Source organism: Durio zibethinus, chromosome 16 (assembly GCF_047325235.1).
Source record: "Durio zibethinus cultivar Kanyao isolate XHJ-2024 chromosome 16, ASM4732523v1, whole genome shotgun sequence".
Taxonomy (NCBI): Eukaryota; Viridiplantae; Streptophyta; class Magnoliopsida; order Malvales; family Malvaceae; genus Durio; species Durio zibethinus.
The window spans coordinates 217,986-239,084 of NC_143177.1; the positions used below are offsets into that span (position 1 = coordinate 217,986).

Genomic DNA, 21,099 nt, shown 5'->3' on the forward strand with positions numbered 1-21,099 from the left:
TATAACTTAATTTTATCTTTCAAATTTAGATGGATTAGAATTCTTAGCATTATTATCTATATAGATTTAAGCAAATTTTTTGAAGTAGCTTATACATCAAAAAAATAAATTATCGATGTAGACATTGTTATCATGGTTCTATGTATTTAAACATGAAGATGGACATTCAATAGCGCTTAATGCACGTCCAGGGACATTCATCCACTTTTGATTACTGTTGAAAATTTTTGTTTTTCGTTTTGGGTTGTTGTTGAGGAACTTTTTCACTCTCTATTTCTTGGCTTTTGGTATGGTATACTTAAGGAGAGATTGGGTGATGAAATCTAGGGTTTATTTGTAGAGCTTCGTTCCATGATTAAGAAATTCATTCTAATGAATTTCGGTTACTTACATTTCTAAACAAGAAATTAAGTTAAAATTAACATAATTACATTGATTAAATCTTAATATATCTTCCTAGCCACTAGACGAAGAGCATTCTTTTTGTGTGCTGTAATACTAAGTATGACATCCAAGTCTAAGTCTTCCAAGTTAATCCCAAACAAAATTTCCTAATCAAATTTGTAAACAAGATTAGCAAAGGCAAGCTCTACATTTGCAATTCCCATATGTATTCTAGGACAACCCTTTCTACCACCACCAAATGGTATAAGCTGGAAGTCCAATCCTTTGTAGTTAATACACTATAGGAAAATGGAGATTTAGTGGCTATTTTATAGCGACATTTTTAAATAAATGCCATAAAGTTTTGTGTTTTTATAAGATTAACGACATTTTTTTTATAAAACGCCACTAAATTCTTATATAGCGGCTAACGGACTCCTTAAAAAGCTCTCAAAATACTAGAAAGAAGGATCAAACTTAGAACCTTATAGTTAATAGCTGTATACTCTAACTGACTAAGCTACTCTAGTATTTTTAGTAAGGGATTATTCAAGACATTTTAGGTCAAAAAAACCTTGAATAATTCCCAATAAAAATTGAAGGAGATTATTCAAAGCTTTTTGATAAAAATACACCTTGAATAATTCTTAATAAAAAATGACATGGGATTATTCAAGGCATATTTGGCTAAAAATACCTTCAATAATCGATTATTCAAGGCGTTTTTGACAAAAAAATACTTTTAATAATTAGTAATAAAAAATTAGAGGGGATTATTCAATATATTTTTGGCCAAAAATGCCTTCAATAATCCATTATTCAAGATATTTCTAGCTAAAAAAGCCTTCAATAATGCCTAATAAAAAATTAGAAGAGATTATTAAAGGTGTTTTTGGCCAGAAACGCCTTGAATAATGTCAAAAAATATATCAGAGGATTATTCAAGGCATTTTTTTGCCAAAAACACCTTGAATAATCCCTTTTTAAAATTAAAGGAGATTATTGAATGTGTTTTTGACCAGAAAAGCCTTTAATAACCCCATTATTTAAGGAGTTTCTGACAAAAAATGTATTCAATAATTCGTTATTGAAGGCGTTTCTGACTAAAAACACATTCAATAATCTTCAATAAAAAATTATAAGGGATTATTGAAGGTATTTTTTACTAAAAATACCTTAACTAACCAATTATTCAAGGCGTTTCTAGTAAAAAAATAGCTTCAATAATCTAAAAAATAACAGGGATTATTCAACGTATTTTTCACCAAAAATGTCTTGAATAATCCTCTTATAAAAATTGAAAAGGATTATTAAAGGCATTTTTTTTCCAAAAATGCATTCAATAATCCCCAATAATGGGCAAAAATATCTTGAATAATCACTACAAGAAAATGACGTATTAGCGACAGTTTTGTAACGGTCATTCACTTACAAACACTACTAGCTTCTGTGTTTTTATAAAACTTAAGGCATTTATTATCAAAACGTTATTAAATATTCAAATAGCGATGTTGTTACTTATAAACACCACCAAAGACTTGATATCAGCGACGTTTCTCGACTAAAATGCCTTGAATAATCCTTCCTTAAAATTTTCAGTGAATACTAAAAGCGTGTGTAAACACCCAATTTGGTCCAAGCCTGGATCAATTGGGCCTGGTCCAAATGGGTAGGCCCATTTTGTTTTTGTTTTTTTATTATTTTTTTTATTTTCTAATTTACATATTTATATTTATATTTATTTTATATTTTTTCTTCTTTGTATCTTATGTATTATTTCTTTATTTATTATTACTATTTATTAATATATATATTTTTATTTTTTTATGTTAATATATATGTTTATTATTACTTAGCTATTTATATATTATTATATATATGTATTTATTATTATTTATCTATTTATATATTATAATTTATCTATTATTTATTTTTATTTATTTGTTAATATTTTGATTTATCTGATTATTTTTTAATTATCTATTAATATTTTTATTTGATTTTTATTTTTATTTTTTTCGGCTAAGATTGGATTGATTTGAAGAATCCCATCGTAAAATGGGATTCAATCAGAGTTCATATTGGATTCAATGATTGAATCTCAATCCAAGGAAGAGTTGGGATTGATCAGAAACTTTTTTGATCAATCCCTATAAATAAATCTAATCAATCCCTATAAATAGATCCACGGATCAAAGGATTGGAGGATAGAAAAGGGCAGACTCTGGCTGAAAAATAGTGAACAGAGAAGAAACAGAAGTTAAAAGGGGTTTTGGTGCGTTAGAATAAGCTCTAGTAATCGGTGAAAATTTTTGGAGAATTTTTTAGGGAATTTTTCTTTTGGAAATTTTTGAAAAATTTTCAGATTTCAATTGAATTTTTCGACGATGTTTGCATTTTTTGGTGACTTTTCTGATCAAGTTTGAATTTTTTGGCCAACTTCCCAGTTTCTGGCGACTATTTCCAGAAACTGATCAGTTTTTCGGTGAACTTCTGACGAAAAACCCAGATTTCGACGAAAATTTTTAGAATCCAACGAGAATTCAACCAAAGTTCTTTGTGGTTTAGAGGAGGGTAGAGGAAAAGAAGGGAAGAGAGAGAGAGGAGAGGAGAAATCTACTGAAAAATAGAGGGATTAGCCTTTTATACCCGTCAAAAACGACGTTGTTTTGGCGTTACTGTTCCCAAAAGATCCGTGCGTTTTACCAAGATCCGATCCGACCCGAGCGCCAACCCGCTTTCGCCCCGCGTGTGACCCGCGTCTTTGAGCTATTTCCCAAGTTGAGCCGACACCCCCGAGCCACGTCTCTAAGCCATTTTTCTTCTTCAAGTCAAGCTGAGCCGAGCCATTTTCAATTTTTTTAATTATTTATTATTATTATTATTATTTATTAATTAGATTAGAATTGTTTAATGTTTTTATTTTATTTTATTATTTTATTTTCTTTAAATAAAATTCAAAAAAAAAATTTTTGAGAAAAAGTTGAAAGTATCAATTTTCCTTGAAAATAAGCTTTCTAAAAAATATTTTTGGGGAAAAATTGAAAGTATCAATTTTCCTTGAAAATAAGTTTTCAAAAATGGATTTTTGAGGAAAAGTTGAAAGTAACAATTTTCCTTGAAAATAAGCTTTCTAAAAAATATTTTTAAGAAAGAGTTGAAAGTATAAATTTTCCTTGAAAATAAGCTTTCTAAAAAAGATATTTTTGAGAAAAAGTTGAAAGTATCAAATTTTCTTAAAAATAAGTTTTCAAAAAATGAATTTTTGAGGAAAAGTTGAAAGTATCAATTTTCCTCGAAATTAAAATTTCTAAAAATATTTTGGGAAAAAGTTGAAAGTATCAATTTTTCTTGTACAAAAACAATCATTTTTTCCTTTTTTTTATTTTCTTAAATTTTTTTTAATGTTAAATAATCCGACGATGGAGCCTCTGCAAGTGAAATAGTAGTTTTCTTGCATACTCTTGAGGTGAATGAATTTTTTCAATTTTTTGCTAAAAGTATTAGAGTCAATTGAGAATAATTTTCAATAATTAATTACTTGGTAAATTTTTAAGGCTTATTGGATAACATAAAATTAAGCTGGTACCATCTTTTGATGGGCGTTATGAGGATGCTATAACCTTCCTCACACATAACCAAACTCTCGAGCCCTGTTCTGGTTAGTAGAATTGAACCTATTCTTTTAGGGACCCTTAAGCTTAAGTGTCCCTTGAAATGATAGATTCCTTAGGTGGCCAACCGCGCCTAGATAAAAAAAATTGGTGTTGACTTCTTAAGTCAATGTCTAGTGATGGATCCTCAGATCTAGACGTTATGACAGCTTGACGACTCCACTAGGGACCTTTGAGAGTCAGGCCAGCAAATAAATTTGTGTTATCCAAAAGCCTAATAAAATTGAACCTTTTTGTATATATATGTTATTATTCATTCATGTTTATTTATGTCATTCATATGCATGTGCATAACATGAGCTCTATACCCGAGCTCTGTCTCTCTAGGAGGGAGTAAAGTACCTATTGCTTTCATGAGGTTTAATGCCTCCGCAGTGGCTAGCGAAATACTCTCACTCAAATTGAACCTTTTCTATTTGTAGCCTGTAATGGGTGAAGATTAGGGTGCCTTACTAGTCTGTGATGGACAATGATGTAAGGAGCAATTTGGAAACCTTTAGACTTTGACCTTAAACCACATAAAGTGAACCTTAGAAATGCCTAACCTATAGATAGAGCCATCACTCTTCCCTTTTAGAATTGACCAAAAGTATATGATTCATTCCTTTTATTCTGTGTGATGTTTAAATTTACGTAGTTATTTATTTATTTCTTTTTTCTGGGCATACTAACCTTTTCTCTCATTCTTTTGCATTGGTTCATGCTCATATCATATAGTTGCATAAAGAACATTTGCTTAAAAGACGATCTTCAACAAATAAATTTTTTCATGGACTCTACTGAACGACTAGTTTGTTCTTCATCCGTATTAGCACCTTGTGAGACACCAAACGAAGTAAGAATCCAGTAAAAAAAGATTCAATTGAAGATGGAGGATTGTTTACCAATCGGATATGATTTTACTTTATCTCAAGAAATATCTATCCTCTTCAAATAAAATAATCTAGAGGATTTGGTTGATATATGGAAGAAGATGAGTCCGTCAAGACAAAAGTAATTTTGCCAGAGACACGGTCATATAGCACACCTTCTAGCAGTCGTTGTTGATGATCAACTAATTAGACTTATAGCATAATTCTGGGATCCTGCATACAAGTGTTTTATTTTTAATGAAGCTGATATGACTCTAACCATAAAAAAATATTCAATTTTATTGGGTTTGTACCTCAAGGCTCCTGATAAGATATATGTCAAAACACACAAGTCAGGATTTCGTAAGGATTTGGCTCAACTCATGGGGATAGACAAAGAAGTTGTGGATTATCATACAAAGAAAAAATAAGAACAGGTTTGCTTACCTTAAAAGTTCCTTCATGAGTTTCTAGTGTAACATGCCAACGAAGAATGGGGGTTAGATATATTTGCCTTAGCCATATACAGAATGGTGATCTTCTCAAAGGTTTTGGGTTATATTGAGATAGCAGTGGTTGACTTCTTTGAGAGTGTGATCAATGGCTGTAATCCTTCAACGATAATATTAGCAGAGACTATCAAATCTTTAAGTTACTGTCATTAGATTGGAAGGCGCTTTATAGGTTGCATACAGTTATTATACTTATGGATGAAAAGTTATTTCAAATGGGGAAAAGGTGCTTTCTCGAAGCTTTATATCCACAATCGAACTTCGATCAAGAAATTCTGTGAAAATGGGTGGTCAGAATGAAAGTCTAAAAAAGAATGGATAACTTTCCTATAAAACCAGTATCGATGTAAGATGGTTGGCCCCATAGATGAATTGTGAGCCTATGTTGTATAAATGTAGGGATAATACAGTGATCCCACTTTTGGATTTATGGAGAGTGACAAATTATGCACCACTCCTAGTGAGAAGGTAGTTTGGAGAAGAATAGTTCATTTTTATGACTTATGAGCTTCATCAGTTAAATTTCTCTTACAGTGAGCTAAAAGCATTTCAGATGATGAATGAGATGATTAAAACATGGAAAAATCTTCAAAGAGTGAGTTATGGACCGTTTACTAATAAAGTACTCTAAGGTATTTGGTTTGGAGAGCAAAACAAAGACAAAAAATGGTATTCACTTATGAAAGCTTTCAACTGTCAACAGGAGAGAAACTTGAAAAGATACCATCAGAATTAGAGCTTGTAACAAAAGAATTTGAGTCTGAAAAGGGTAAGTTAAAGTAAAAAATCTAGAAGCTTCAAGAAGAAAAAAACTAATGGAAAGATAGAGCTGAAAGTCATAAAGCTAGAGTTCACAAGATTGCTAGAGAGCGTGATATAGCTGTTAAAGACTTAGCAGAGTTACACCAAGAGCATAAAAGGTTATGTGTAAGAAAAAGGGCCAAAAAGATAACCATTATTGAGCTAACTGAAGAGAATGCAAGATTGTAGTAAGAATACGTTGAATTGGAAGAAAAAAGTACCCAAGTACAGATAGAGAATAACATGCTAAATAGTTATCTGAACAAGCTAAGACAAAAGGTGAATAAACAAGAAGGCCATATTGCTGCATTGGTTAGAGAGCATAGAGAGTTATCATACTAAGTCTGGTGTGGTAAAAAAGAGAACTTAGGAAGACAGAAATACATTGAGCACCTAATGACCCAAATCTGTAAAGGGGTATGCAAGGTAAGAGAGATGGTGAAAGAGGTAGAGACATTGAAACAAGTGGTGGCCCCAGTAGAAGAACATGGACAGCGTCTGTTGAACTTCATCGAAGAAGTCAAGGCTTAGTATGAACAGATCAAACAATTTTATGGTTATAATTCTAGGATGTTAAACTCATTGTAAATAAAAGTTTTTTGGAATAAATAAATTTTTTTAGTTAAATACCATCTTTAAGGCAAATATTCTTTGCATACATGCATTTTTCATTCATTGCATTATCATTCATTACACTTAACAAAGTAACCATGAGATAGTCATGCAAATTTACTAATTTTAAGAAATGGTACTCAAGGTTAGCGAGAACCCTATCCATCGATACAACACAAGATCTAGAGCCAGATAAATAGAGCAGAAAAACTCTCACAGATTTGAAAAGCTAGAAAAAGCACAAGAAAAGATCAAAAATAAGTTGAGCAAGATTTTAGATGCTCTCAATAAGCTAAACAAAAAAAAAAGAGTAGAAGAAAACATAAGCCAACAAGTTCCCTATTGCAAGAAGTGGTTGATCCTTTGTATCTACTAGGTTGTGGTCCACCGCAAGCCCAGTCTGCACAAGAGATTCCACCATAACACTTCGTATATCCTACATATCCTAGAATGCCATTAGCCTTCAACCTAGGACATTATCATAGCTATGTAAATCTTATCTTTACTGAAAAGGTAGTAGAACTGATTCCTAATTTGGATGATTTAAAAGAGAAGGAGAAAGAAAAAGTAAAATTGATGGAGTCTCAGGGAGATCTAAAGATTAGTATGCTTGAACAAAGGTTACGGGCAGTAGAGGGGATTGGATTTTATGGCTCTGTTGATGTTGCTAGATTGTGCTTAGTCTCGAATGTAGTCATTCCGCCTAAGTTCAAAGTATCAAAATTTAAAAAATATGATGGTATAAAGTACCCCAAAACTCATATCACCATGTATTGCCAGAAGATGGTAGCCCATGCTCATGATGAAAAACTCTTGATGCATATTTTTCAAGATAACCTTACAGGCTCTGCTGCCAGGTGATATGTTCAGCTGGACAGAACCCACATTTGTTTTTGGAGTGATATGGCTCATGACATCATCAGTCAATATCGACATATTATCGATTTGGCTCCTGATCATTTATCTTTATAAAACCTGAAAAAAAGGGCAAACGAGTCTTTTAAAGAATACGCCTAGAGATGAAGAGATGTAACTTCTCAGGTACAACCTCTTCTAACTGAGAAAGAGACTACGATGCTATTTGTTAGCACTTTGAAACCTCTCTATTATGAAAAAATGATAGGGAATACAACCAAAAACTTTGTTGATATGGTAATTTTGGAAGAAATTATCGAAAGTGCCATCAAGAATGACAAGTAAGAAGGAGGTGAAGCATCCAACAAAAGAGTCTCAAAGAAGAAAGAGACTGAAGCTCAGGCTATGAGCTTTAATAGATAGCAATTTGAGGGTTATCAATCCTACTCACCACAAGGATACCTTTCATATTATCTTACTATAAATAACACTTTTCCTTACCTATACCAACCATTTGTACAGTCACTTTATCCCCAAACATATTAACCCTCTTTTAGACCTAAGAATACCATATACAGTCCTAACACTCAACTTACCATAAGATTCCAAACTCATCTAACTAACCCAATGAGTGGTTCACGGGAGCAACGAACTACTCATGAAAAACTCGTATTTGACTCAATCTCAATGACTTACATAAAATTATATCGAGAGCTCTACAACAATCATTTGATTGCTTCTAGTAAGTTAGAACCCCTCAAGCCACCTTACCTCAAGTGGTACGATCCGACAGCCCATTACGACTATCACTATAGGATTGCTGGTCACTCCACCAAAAATTACACTACCCTGAAACACAAAGTGTAACGATTAATTAAGGATGGAATGATTAGCTTTGATACAGGAGGGGTGACTGCACCAAATGTTAGTGGTAATCCCTTGCTTATTCATAATGTGAATGCTTTAAGTGAAGAACAAGAGCATCATTTAAAGAAAGAAGTGGCAGAGATTAAGATGTCTTTTAGTCAGCTGTTTGGTATCTTGTGGAAAGTTGACATGATATAACTAGTGAGTCTACACAGTTATCATGAAATATTTATAGTCGGTATTAGTTGTAAATATCATAATGGAGCAATGGGCCACTCTATCAAAACTTGTGAACAGTTTCACCAAGAGGTACAAAAATTCTTAGATTCATACCAGATGGAGGTTTATGAAAGAAAAAAAAATTTAGGAAGTATTGAGATGTCCATGACTGATAAGCCTACAAAAGTGTTTCCAAAGCCAGTGACAATTTATTATGGGAACAAGCCAAAATCAATCATAGATAAACTCATTCACAGGTTGATAACTTTTAAAGTTTTGACTTTTTCTTAATACAAGGATGATAAAGTTATACCTTAAAGATATGATTGTGATACAGTAGTTCAGAGGTAAGAAGGGGATGTCTCTAAAATTGACACTTCCAATATAATTGGTGTAGGAGGTATTACCCAAAGTGGAAGGTGTTACACTCTAAAAATATTAGAGAAGGCTAGAAGAGAGAAGGCCAATGAAGGAGAAAGATGGAATAACCCTGAAGTAGAACCTGAAAAAGATTGCCCGAAGTCGGTATCAGAAAAAGAGGTTTATGAATTCTTGAAGCTGGTAAAACATACTGAGTATTCGGTTGTTGAACAGTTGAATAAAATGCCAGCTCGAATCTCATTACTATCACTACTGATAAACTCAGAGTCACACCGAAATACCGTATTGAAAGTGTTGAATCAAGCATACGTGGCACATAATGTATCTATTGAATATGTGAACCACTTGGCTGAAAATCTAATCATGTCGAATCATATTTCGTTCAGCGATGATGAGATTCCCTCAGAGGGAAAGAGAAATGCCAAGGCTTTGTATATCACGATTAAGTGCAAAAGCCATATCGTAGCCAAGGTCTTTATTGATAATGGCTCTACTATCAATGTTATGCCTATGTCAACTTTGGTAAGGCTACCTATTGATTACTTTCATATGAAAGATAGTCAAATGATCATGAAAGCTTTTGATGGGACCAGAAGAAAAGTCCTAGAGGATATTGAGATGCCCTTACAAATTGGGCCATGCACTTTTAATATGAAGTTTCAAGTGATGGATATCTCTCTATCCTATAGTCGTCTATTGGAAAGGCCATAGATTCATATGGTAAGAACTGTGCCCTTTACTTTGCACCAAAAGATCAAGTTTAATGTAGAAGGTCAATTAGTAGTGGTAGTTGAGGAAGAAGACATGCTAGTGACCTAACCATTGAATACTCTATATGTAGAGGCTACCAAAGAAGCATTAGAATGCTCCTATTAATCTTTTAAGCTAGTTAATTCTGTTGGTGAAGGACTTAAAAATTAGCCCTTTTCAAGGATAGTGATGAGCCAAGTCATCAATAAGGGCTGGTATCCAGGACTAGGGTTGGGTAAAAACTTACAGGAAATAAAAGAAACCTCGATGGTGATAGACAATAGTGAAAGGTTAGGCCTAGGCTATGAGGTAGTAGAATGGGAGATCAAGAGAAGACCAGCAGGAAAAACAGCAAGACTAATGGTTATCCCAAACTTGTATGAAACTTTCAGACCTAAAGGATTCATATACCCAAACACAAAAAAAATATGGAAAGCACTTTTGCCCAGTTAACTATTGATGTTATTGAAGATGAAGTGGAGATTAATCAAGAAGAGTGGGTTTGCCTTTGTCTGTCAGATTATGAGCTGAATAATTAGAGTGCCACTGAAATGCCTATGACTTTTGAAACTAATACAATGTAATTGTAACATCTCAATAGCTATTTCCCAAGGCATTGGGGTGATATTTCTTGTTTGGGTCATTTATCTTTTATTATTTTAATAAAAGTTAGGAATGATGCATTTTCATTCATTTTTTCTTGTGTCTTCATTATTTCTATCTTTTCAAACACATCTTGCCAACATACCCCATTTCATCCAATTTTAGGTCCTTAAATGAACATGAAGATAATCATGATAATAATCAAGAGGTTAGTTTTAAGAATTCAATTAACACTGATGAACTTGACAATGAAGAGAATTATGAGGAATATGTTATGCCTTCGGACCTAATGAGATTGATTGAACAAGAAAATAAGCCAATTGAGCCTTATCAGAAGATAGTTGACTTAGTGAATCTAAGAGATGAAAAGAATAAGAAAGATGTCAGAATTGGTACTTCACTTTCATCAAAAAATAGACAATGTTTGACAGACCTACTTAAAAAATTTGTAGATGTATTTGCTTGGTCTTACTAGGATATGTCAAGGCTAAGCACAGAGATAGTGGAGCACATATTACCCTTAAAGCTAGAATGTAAGCCAATTCAATAGAAACTGAGATGAATGAAGCCTGAAATGCTACTAAAGATCAAAAAAGAGGTGAAGAAACAATTTGATGCAGGTTTTCTATAAGTGGCTAAGTATCCATAGTGAGTAGCCAATATAGTACTAGTTCTTAAGAAAGATAGAAAGGTACGAATATGTGTAGACTATTATGATTTAAATAAGGCTAGTCCAAAGGATAACTTTTCTTTACCTCATATCGACACACTGGTAGATAACACGACTAGGCATTCAATTTTCTCCTTTATGGATGGTTTTTCAGGGTATAATCAGATAAAAATGGCTGCAGATGATATGGAAAAAATTACTTTTGTGACCATGTGAGAAACTTTTTGTTATAAGGTCATGCCTTTTGGGTTAAAGAATGCTAGGGCAAAATATCAAAGGGCCATGGTAACACTCTTCGATGATATGATGCACAAAGAAATCGAGGTGTATGTAGATGATATGATTGTAAAATCATATGAGGATGAAGATCATGTCACCAGCCTCAAAAAGTTATTTGAAAGATTAAGAAGGTTCCAGCTCAAGTTAAACCCAGCCAAGTACACCTTTGGGATAAAGTCAGAGAAGTTACTAGGCTTTATGGTCAGTGAAAGAGGAATTGAAGTCGATCCAGATAATGCCATTCAAAATTTTCACCTTCGAGTACACCAAAAGAAGTTTAAAGTTTTTTTAGAAGATTGAATTACATTTTTCGATTTATCTCTCAACTTATCTACAAATGTGATCCCATATTTAAGCTTTTCTGCAAGAATAACCTTGGAAAATGGAATGACGAATGTCAAGTGGCTTTTGATAAAATTAAGCAATACTTGTCAAACCCTCCAATGTTGGTGCCACCTGTTTCAGGAAAACCTTTAATTCTATACTTAACAGTATTTGAAAATTTAATGGGATGTGTGCTGGGGCAACAAGATAAGTTTAGCTGAAAAAAATAGAGCTATTTACTATCTGAGTAAAAAGTTCACAGAGTATGAATCCAAGTATTTCTCATTAGAGAAAATGTGTTACGCATTAACGTGGACTGTCAAAAGACTTAGACAGTATATGCTCTATCATACCACATGGCTCATAGTAAAACTGGATCCAATTAAATATATCTTCGAAAAGCCTTTCTTATTTGAAAGAATTACTAGATGGCAAGTAATACTCTCGAAATATGATATTATATATGTAAGCCAAAAAGTAATAAAAGAGGGTGCCATAGCAGAGTTCCTTACCGATCGTGCTACTGTAGAATATGAACCAATGAGGTTGAAATTCTCTGATGAAAATCTAATGACTATTTCCCAACTGAAAAAAAGAGAGTATAGTAAAAAATGTTAGAGAATGTATTTTGATGGAGCTGTCAATGCCTTGAAACATGGAATTGGGATAATTCTGATTTCTCCAGAAGAACAATACTGCCTTGTAACAGTAAGGTTAAATTTTAATTACATAAATAACATTGCTGAATATGAGGCATGTGTCATGGGCCTACAAGCTACTATAGATAGAAGAGTGAAAGCATTAAAAGTGTTTGAGGACTCAGCTCTAGTTATATATTAGTTGAAAAAGAAATAGGAGACGAGAGATTCAAAACTTGTTCCATATCAGAAGTATATTCTAGAGTTGATAAAATAATTTGAAGATATCCAGTTTGACCATTTACCTCGAGAAGAGAATCTGATTATCGATGCATTAGCTACTTTGGCTGCAATGATTTAAATTAATAACAATACTAATATTTAGTCCATCAGGCTAGATGTTAAGGATATGCCAGCTCATTGCTCTAATGTAGAAGAGGAAGAAGATGAAAAGCCTTGGTATCATGATATTTTACAGTATATTAAAGATTAGCAATACCTAGTTTAAGTAACAAAAAATGATAAAAGGGTCATTCAAAGATTGGCTATGAGTTTTTTTCTGGATAGGGATGTTATATACAAAAGAAGTCGTGATCAAGTATTACTAAGATGCATAAGTAAAGCTGAAGCAAGAAAAATCATTGAAGAGGTGCATGATGGAATTTGTGAGGCACATACCAGTGGACATATGATAGCGAGATAGATCATGAGAGTGGGATATTATTGGTTGACAATGGAGAGTGATTGTATTGACTATACTTGTAAGTGCCATAAATACTAGATATATGCTGATAAGATCCATGTTTCACCATCTGCTTTATATGTTATAGCACCACCTTGGCTATTCTTAATGTGGGGCATGAAAGTCATTGGTCTTATCAGATTCATTTTTATGATGATAGATTACTTCACAAAATGGGTGGAAGCAGCATCATATGTAAGTATAACACGATCTGTAGTTTACAAGTTCATAAAGAGAGAGATCATCTATAGATATCAGAAAGAATTATTTCAAACAATGCCAAAAATCTAAACAGTAAGATGATGCAAGAAATATGTGCTTAATACAAGATCAAGCATCATAACTCGACACCATACCATCTAAAAATGAATGGGGTAGTTAAGGTAGCCAACAAGAACATAAAAAAGATTCTGAAAAAGGTGATCGAGACTTATAAAGATTGGCATGAGAAGTTACCATTTGCACTGATGCATATCGAACATCAGTGTGCACCTTTACTGGGGCAACCCCATTTTTTTTAGTTTATGAGATAGAAACTGTACTTTTAGTGGAAGTGAAGATTCCATCCTTGAGGGTTCTAAAAAAAATAGAGTTGAAAGAAGCTGAATGGATTCGAAAATGCTATAAACGGTTAAATTTCATAGAAGAAAAGAGATTGATTGTACTCTGCCATGGTCAGTTATATCAAAAAAGAATGATGAGGGCACATGACAAAAAGATTCGATCTCATTACTTTTGAGAAGGAGAGTTGGTCTTGAAGAAAATCCTCCTAATCCAGCACGATAATAGAGAAAAATGAACTTCGAATTAGAAAAAGGTCGTATGTGGTGAAACAGGCTTTCTCGAGTAGAATGTTGATATTGGCTGAGATGGATGGAAATGATTTACCCCATCCTATAAATTTTGATGCTGTGAAAAAATACTATGCTTGAAAAAAAAATGAAGGAAAAAAATGAAAAAAAATGAATGAAAAAGGAAGACTCAAGGTGAAAACCTTAAAAGGGCGATTTGAGTCAAGGGGTTTATCTAAGTTGAAAATCTGAAAAGGCAGCTTAGATAATGAGAATACAACATCAAATTTGAAAATTCGTTGGCATAGAGACTAACAAATTCGGAGGAGCTCCAAGTTGTTAAATACATCAGATGGTTGGATTTTCAGAAAAACCTTGAGATATGTTATCATGATTATCCGATTGTTCATTTTTGGGCTTTGTCCTCATACTTATCCTTGTAACTCTTTCTTGGCCGAAGTTTGCCAACATTTTGTTTATAAAAGACATTCTACTTCACTCTTTATGTCCATTTTCTAGCGACTGTTTCTTAACCATTCTTATCATTTTCTTCTTATTACCCTATAATGGAAGAAATGTGCAAATGCATTTTTACTTTTTGAATTTGAAATAATGATTAATGAATGAATAATGACATAAAAGATTTTTACATTACATTGAATAAGTCAAAAGTGATAAAGACAGAATCAAGATGTTCAGTTCTTGATAAAGACATTGAATTTCGAAAGAGATTTCTTACAGAAAGAATGTGAGTGAAAGAGATGATTAAGAGCTACACTTGCTCGATTTTAGAAGAGCAGCGTAATTTGGTTTTTGAAGAATCAAAGGGTTCGATGCCCAAAAAAAAAAGCTTGAGAAACTTGAGTACTACAATTGAATAGGAGTTAATTAGCCAACATTTGCATAGCATGCATTGAATTTCATATGCATTGCAGCATATAGTACATTCAAGAAAATATAGTGTATGAATTCAAGAAGCAAGGGTATTCCAACATCCCACATAAAGAAGACAGATGTGAGACATTTTAAAATCTAAGAAAAAGCTTGTCAGGTAAGTTTCTAATCCTTGAAATAAGATATCTCTCAGTATCAGGGTTGATTTGTAAGACCTTTGGGCATAATCCCCTGAAATTCTTTCAAACATGATTTTTAACTCCTTTGGACATGATTGCCAAGGAGCCATTTACTTTTCAAAAGTTGTTGAGCCTCTGATTAAAGGAGCAATTTATTTTTTTAAAGTCATTGAGCCTCTGATTATAAGAGCCATTTATTTTCCAAAGTTGTGATACCTCTGATTAGGGGCTCCATTTATTTTCTAAAAGTTGTTGAGCCTCTGATTAGAGGAGCCATTTACTCTTCAAAAGTCGTTGAGCCTCTGATTAGAGGAGCTTTAGTTATTTTCAAAGTTGTTGAGCCTCTGATTAAAGGAGCTTTATTTATTTTCAAAGTCGTTGAGCCTCTGATTAGAGGAGCATTGTTTATGTTTTTCAAAGTCGTTGAGCCTCTGCTTAGAGGAGTTTTGATCAAATCTTTAACAAAAAGAAAATGAAAAAAGAGGTCGAGTTGAGTCTTGAATGGATGTCTAAGTCTTTATGTAATTTCTGTTTTACAAAAAATGTAAAAAGAAGGGCAACTGTAGACACCCAATTTAGTCCAGGCCTGAATCAATTGGGCCTGGTCCAAATGGGTAGGCCCATTTTGTTTTTGTTTTTATTTTTTTATTTTGTATTTTATATTTTTATATTTATATTTATATTTTTTCTTTTTTCTTTTTTGTATCTTATGTATTATTTATTTATTTATTATTACTATTTATTAATATATATTTATTTATTTTTTTATGTTCATATATACATTTATTATTACTTAGCTATTTATATATTAATATATATATGTATTTATTATTATTTATCTATTATTTATTTTTATTTATTTGTTAATATTTTGATTTATCTGATTATTTTCTTTTAATTATCTATTAATATTTTTATTTGATTTTTATTTTTTTTCTTTTTTCTTTTTTTTCGACTGAGATTGGATTGATTTGAGGAATCCCACCATGAATTGGGATTCAATCAGAGTCCATATTGGATTCAATGATTGAATCCCAATCCAATGAGAAGTTGGGATTGATCAGAAACTCTTCTAATCAATCCTTATAAATAGATCCACAGATCAAAGGATTGGAGGACAGAAAAAAGGTATACTCTGGCTAAGAGAGAGTGAACAGAGAAGAAATAAAAGTTAAAAAGGGTTTTGGTGCATTGGAATAAGCTCTAGTAATCGATGGAAATTTTTGGAGAATTTTTTAGCGAATTTTTTTTAGAAAATTTTTGAAAAATTTTCAGATTTCGGTTGAATTTTTTGGTGACATTTTCGGCCAAGTTTGAATTTTTTGGCCAACTTCCCAGTTTTCAACGACTATTTTCAGAAATCGATCAGTTTTTCGGTGAACTTTCGGTGAAAAACCCAGATTCCAGTGAAAATTTTTAGAATCCGACGATAATTTAACTGAAGTTCTTCGTGGTTTAGAGAGAGGAGGAGAAATCTACTGAAAAATAGAGGGATTAGCCTTTTATACCCGTCAAAAACGACGTCGTTTTGGCGTTACTATTCCCAAAAGATCCGTGTGTTTTGCCAAGATCCGACCCGACCCTAGCTACAACCCACTTTCGACCCGCATGTGAACCGCGTCTCCAAGCTGTTTCCCGAACCGAGCCGATACCCTCGAGTTGCGTCTCCGAGCTGCTTTTTTCTTAAGTCGAGCCGAGCCGTTAAGTCGACCTATTTTCAGGTTTTTTTATTATTATTATTATTTATTAATTAGATTAGAATTGTTTAATATTTTTTATTTTATTTTTATTTTTTTATTTTATTTTCTTTAAATAAAATTCAAAAAAAAATATTTTTGAGGAAAAGTTGAAAGTATCAATTTTCCTTGGAAATAAGTTTTCTAAAAAATATTTTTGGGAAAAAGTTAAAAGTATTAATTTTCCTTAAAAATACGTTTTCAAAAATTGATTTTTGAGGAAAAGTTGAAAGTATCAATTTTTCTTGAAAATAAGCTTTCTAAAAAATATTTTTGAGGAAAAGTTGAAAGTATCAATTTTTCCTATACAAAAACAATCATTTTTCTCCTTTTTTATTTTCTTGAATTTTTTTTAATGTTAAATAATCCGACGATGGAGCCTCTACAAGTGAAACAGTAGTTTTCTTCCATACTCTTGAGGTGAGGAAATTTTTTCAATTTTCTGTTAAAAGTATTAGAGTCAATTGAGAATAATTTCTAATAATTAATTAATTGATAAATTTTTAAGGCTTATTGGATAACACAAAATTAAGCTGGTACCATCTTTTGATGGGCGTTGTGAGGGTGCTATAACCTTCCTCACATGTAACCGAACTCTCGAACCCTGTTCTAGTTAGTAGACCTGAACCTATTATTTTAGGGCCTTAAGCTTAAGTGTCCCTTGAAAGGATAGATTCTTTATGTGGCCAATCGCACCTAGATAAAAAGATTGGTGGTGACTTCTTAAGTCAATGTCTAGTGATAGATCCCCGGATCTAGACGTTATGACAGTATATTTTTGGCGGACAACACCTTCAATAATCACCTAATAAAAAATTGTCTGAGATTATTGAATGAACGCCTTTAATAATTGGATCAAAAAATTTCACAAGCTTATTGAAGTCGTTTTTGTTAAAAAACGCCTTCAATAAATATCATAACAAAATATTTGTATCATACAAATATTAACCATAAGGTTGTAGGTTTGATCCCTCATTTTAGCCTTTTTTGGGTTTTTGCAGAGATTATTTATAATTGATTATTGTAGGTGTTTTCTTGGCAAAAACGCCTTCACCAATTGCTTTAAAAAATTTTACAGAGAATATTAAAGACATTTTTCGCAGAAAAACACCCTTAATAATCCATAGGAAATATATGGAGCCGATTCTTGAATGTATTTTTGGCTAAACTCGCCTTTTATACTCTAATTAATAAATTTTTGTTGTGATTATTAAAGGTGATTTTTGTCAAAAACACCATCAATAATCCATAGACTAAAGTTTGATTGGATGCTTGAAGGCCTTTTTGGCTCAAAACACCTTTAATATTTCAGTCAATAAATTTTAATGGTCGGATTGTTGAAGGCAGTTATATCAACAAACACCTTCAATAAAATTTTATTAGGGATTATTCAAGGCGTTACCTATAGGAAAACGCCCTTCATAATCAATTTGATTAATTTTTAGTTGGTATTAATTTATACAAAAAAGACTCGACGGATTTTTAAAGGTGTTTTTTGCTCAAAACGCCTTTAATATTCCACACAATAAATTTTTTATGAGATTATTGAATGCGATTTTGATAAAAAAACATAATTAATATTCTAGATGATAAATTTTGATGGTTGGATTATTGAAGGAGATTATATCCAGAAAAGCCTTAAACAACATTTTGTTAGGGATTATTCAAGGCGTTACCCGTAGGAAAACGTCCTTTATAATCCATTAGATTAATTTTTAGTTAGTATTATTGAAAGCATTTTTTTCCCAAAACCTCTTTAATATTTCACATAATTAATTTTTGAGGTGATTATTGAAGGTGGTTTTGATTTAAAACGCCTTCTAAATTTTTTGTTAAGGATGATTCAAGTATTTTCTTGCTAAAAACGCCTTTAATAATCCCATCAAAAAAATATATTTGATATTGTATATGTCAAGTCAATTGTAGGTTTATGCCTAGAAAATATTTGGTTTTTACATGTGATACTACGAATTATATTTTGGAATTTACATAATGAACATTGTTGTATTTCAATAAATTGACCACACATCCGAAATTAAAACTAATAACGTTGCCATATTAATATACTTTTATGAAATAATCATATTCAATAATTTATTAAGTACACAGTGTATTCATATTAAATATAACAATAATATTAAAACAATACCCCAATGTACAAACTTAAAATTTTCATTCAACATGACATATTCAAAACATTATAACACTTTGTTCCTTATATATTTATATTCAACCAACAATGTCTAACCTGAAGGTTTATCAACATTGATAAATGATAATACATAATCACACCATTCTTTATAGACTTCATTTAGTTCCTCTTCCGTGAAGCTTTATTTACTCTCCCACTAAAAAAAAAAATCAAAAGTAAATGCTAAGAAATGAGAACATAATGTACATTTTTTTTTTTTAAAGATATAGTGAGTTTATGAAATTTATACTAACCTTGAATGGTGTGGTCATAAAATCATGTAACACTATCTTCTACCTACAACGAAGGACATAATATCCACATCAGTATTACCAAGTTGACGAGGTATTTGAAAATTAAATTGAGTGGGTTTAAGAAATATTTATCTATACAAACTCAATATAAAAGAATATATTTCATATTTACCAGTAATGACACTTATTTTGGTTTCTTTATCTTTTTATCGAATGCAGATATTACCCTAAATTAAAAAGAAAAAAGATTACCTAATATATAAATAAAATTACTTATGAAGAAACAGAAGATATATAATATAATAAAGTATAATACCTCTTTATAAAAGTTTGAATATCGATGTTAGGCATCACCATTGGATTAATTGAATTAAGTAAGTACGGCATTAAAGATTTGGTGTCAATCACAATAAGCACCCAATGATGACTGCAAAATAATAACAATGATATACTTAGATTACACATCAGATTAGATTTAGGTAAAGTTGGAGTAATTAAGGTTGGAATATAGCTTACTATGCATTATACGAAAGCAAATAATAATCAGTTGGTGTTTTTATGCATAGGATCATATGACTAGCATGATAAGCGACTGTCCCACTCTACTTACTAATGAAGTTAGGGTCAATAAATCTAAATCTGTTGGTCAACTGTCTCCCCTTGAGCTCTTTATATAGGAAGCTACACGATAACAATCAACACCGCTAGTTGGTATTACAACCTAATATAGATTACTACATATTGAATGTGCATATTTGTATTTATAAACTAGCCTCATATAAGCAACGATCTCAGAAGCTGATAATTCATCCAGTTCACAAAATTCTTTAACCTTCTCCATAATAATGAAAAAAATGATGGTTTATCAAATAACCCTTCCCATACTCAATGGTAATGAAGTTTTCTCCGAAAAATGTTTCAAAAAATATTTGGATAACTCATCCATGAAAGCCTAAGCAAGGGTCATACTGTGAGTTCAAACATCCTACTATAATATTTAATGAAATATAAGTATTAAAACTAAATCAATCAATATAATAAACAAATTAATATTAAAATTATAAACAATATCATAGTTCTTGGGTGGTAGTGGAGGATGGGTTCGCTTCCTTACTAGCAACGAAAGCTTTTCCTATGGGGACCATGTTGTCAGACTAGTGTACTAGCATGTTATGCTACATTGATGCCAACATGGACTCCAAAGCAACTAGTCTTTACTGTTGATCATTGAGGCATTTCTCCTAGTCATTAATTCATTGTTGTTGTTGCTTAATGATTGCTTCATATTATGCATTTCTCATTTATGGGGTTAACAAAAAACTTTGATGGCAAGATAAATTTACTAACCCCACAACCCGACTAGGCCTTTTTTTAGCCCCTAATGCTAAAGACAAAGGATCTTCGCCATACTGGGTTGCCAGTTCACCAGATTGGACTTTGGCAACATAATCATCTTAAAGGACAATAATAAGATAGGCTGTAACAACAAATCTATACAAGCTAGTATACATTCATGCATACAACCACAATGCCAATCATACATTATATTAAAAAAATAGTTATACATATAATTTTTTTTATCATTTTCTCAGTTGCTTCATCTGCAAAGGATCTATCCTTCTATAGATATCTTTTTTTCTAGACATCCCATCTGGAAACTTCTGTGCCAAAGCTTGTTGATTTTTATTAAATTACATCAATAAAAGAATCAGAATGTATGAAATGAATGTTCATAAATATTCATTAATGAGTATAAAATAAGTGTGCGAATACATATAAGCTCATACTTCACATTTGCATATCCCTTTCTCATTGTCCGATGGTGATATTGTTATTTAGCCCGAATGTCCCGTTGCTATTCTTTGATTTTTTACAAAATCAATAAATTACGT

General features: G+C 31.9%; 1 pseudogene; it reads right to left on the reverse strand.

Annotated features, from left to right (window-relative positions):
- Positions 1-443: 443 nt before the first annotated feature.
- The window catches only part of LOC111298311 (cytochrome P450 83B1-like), a 64,619-nt pseudogene continuing 43,963 nt past the window's right edge, over positions 444-21,099 (reverse strand).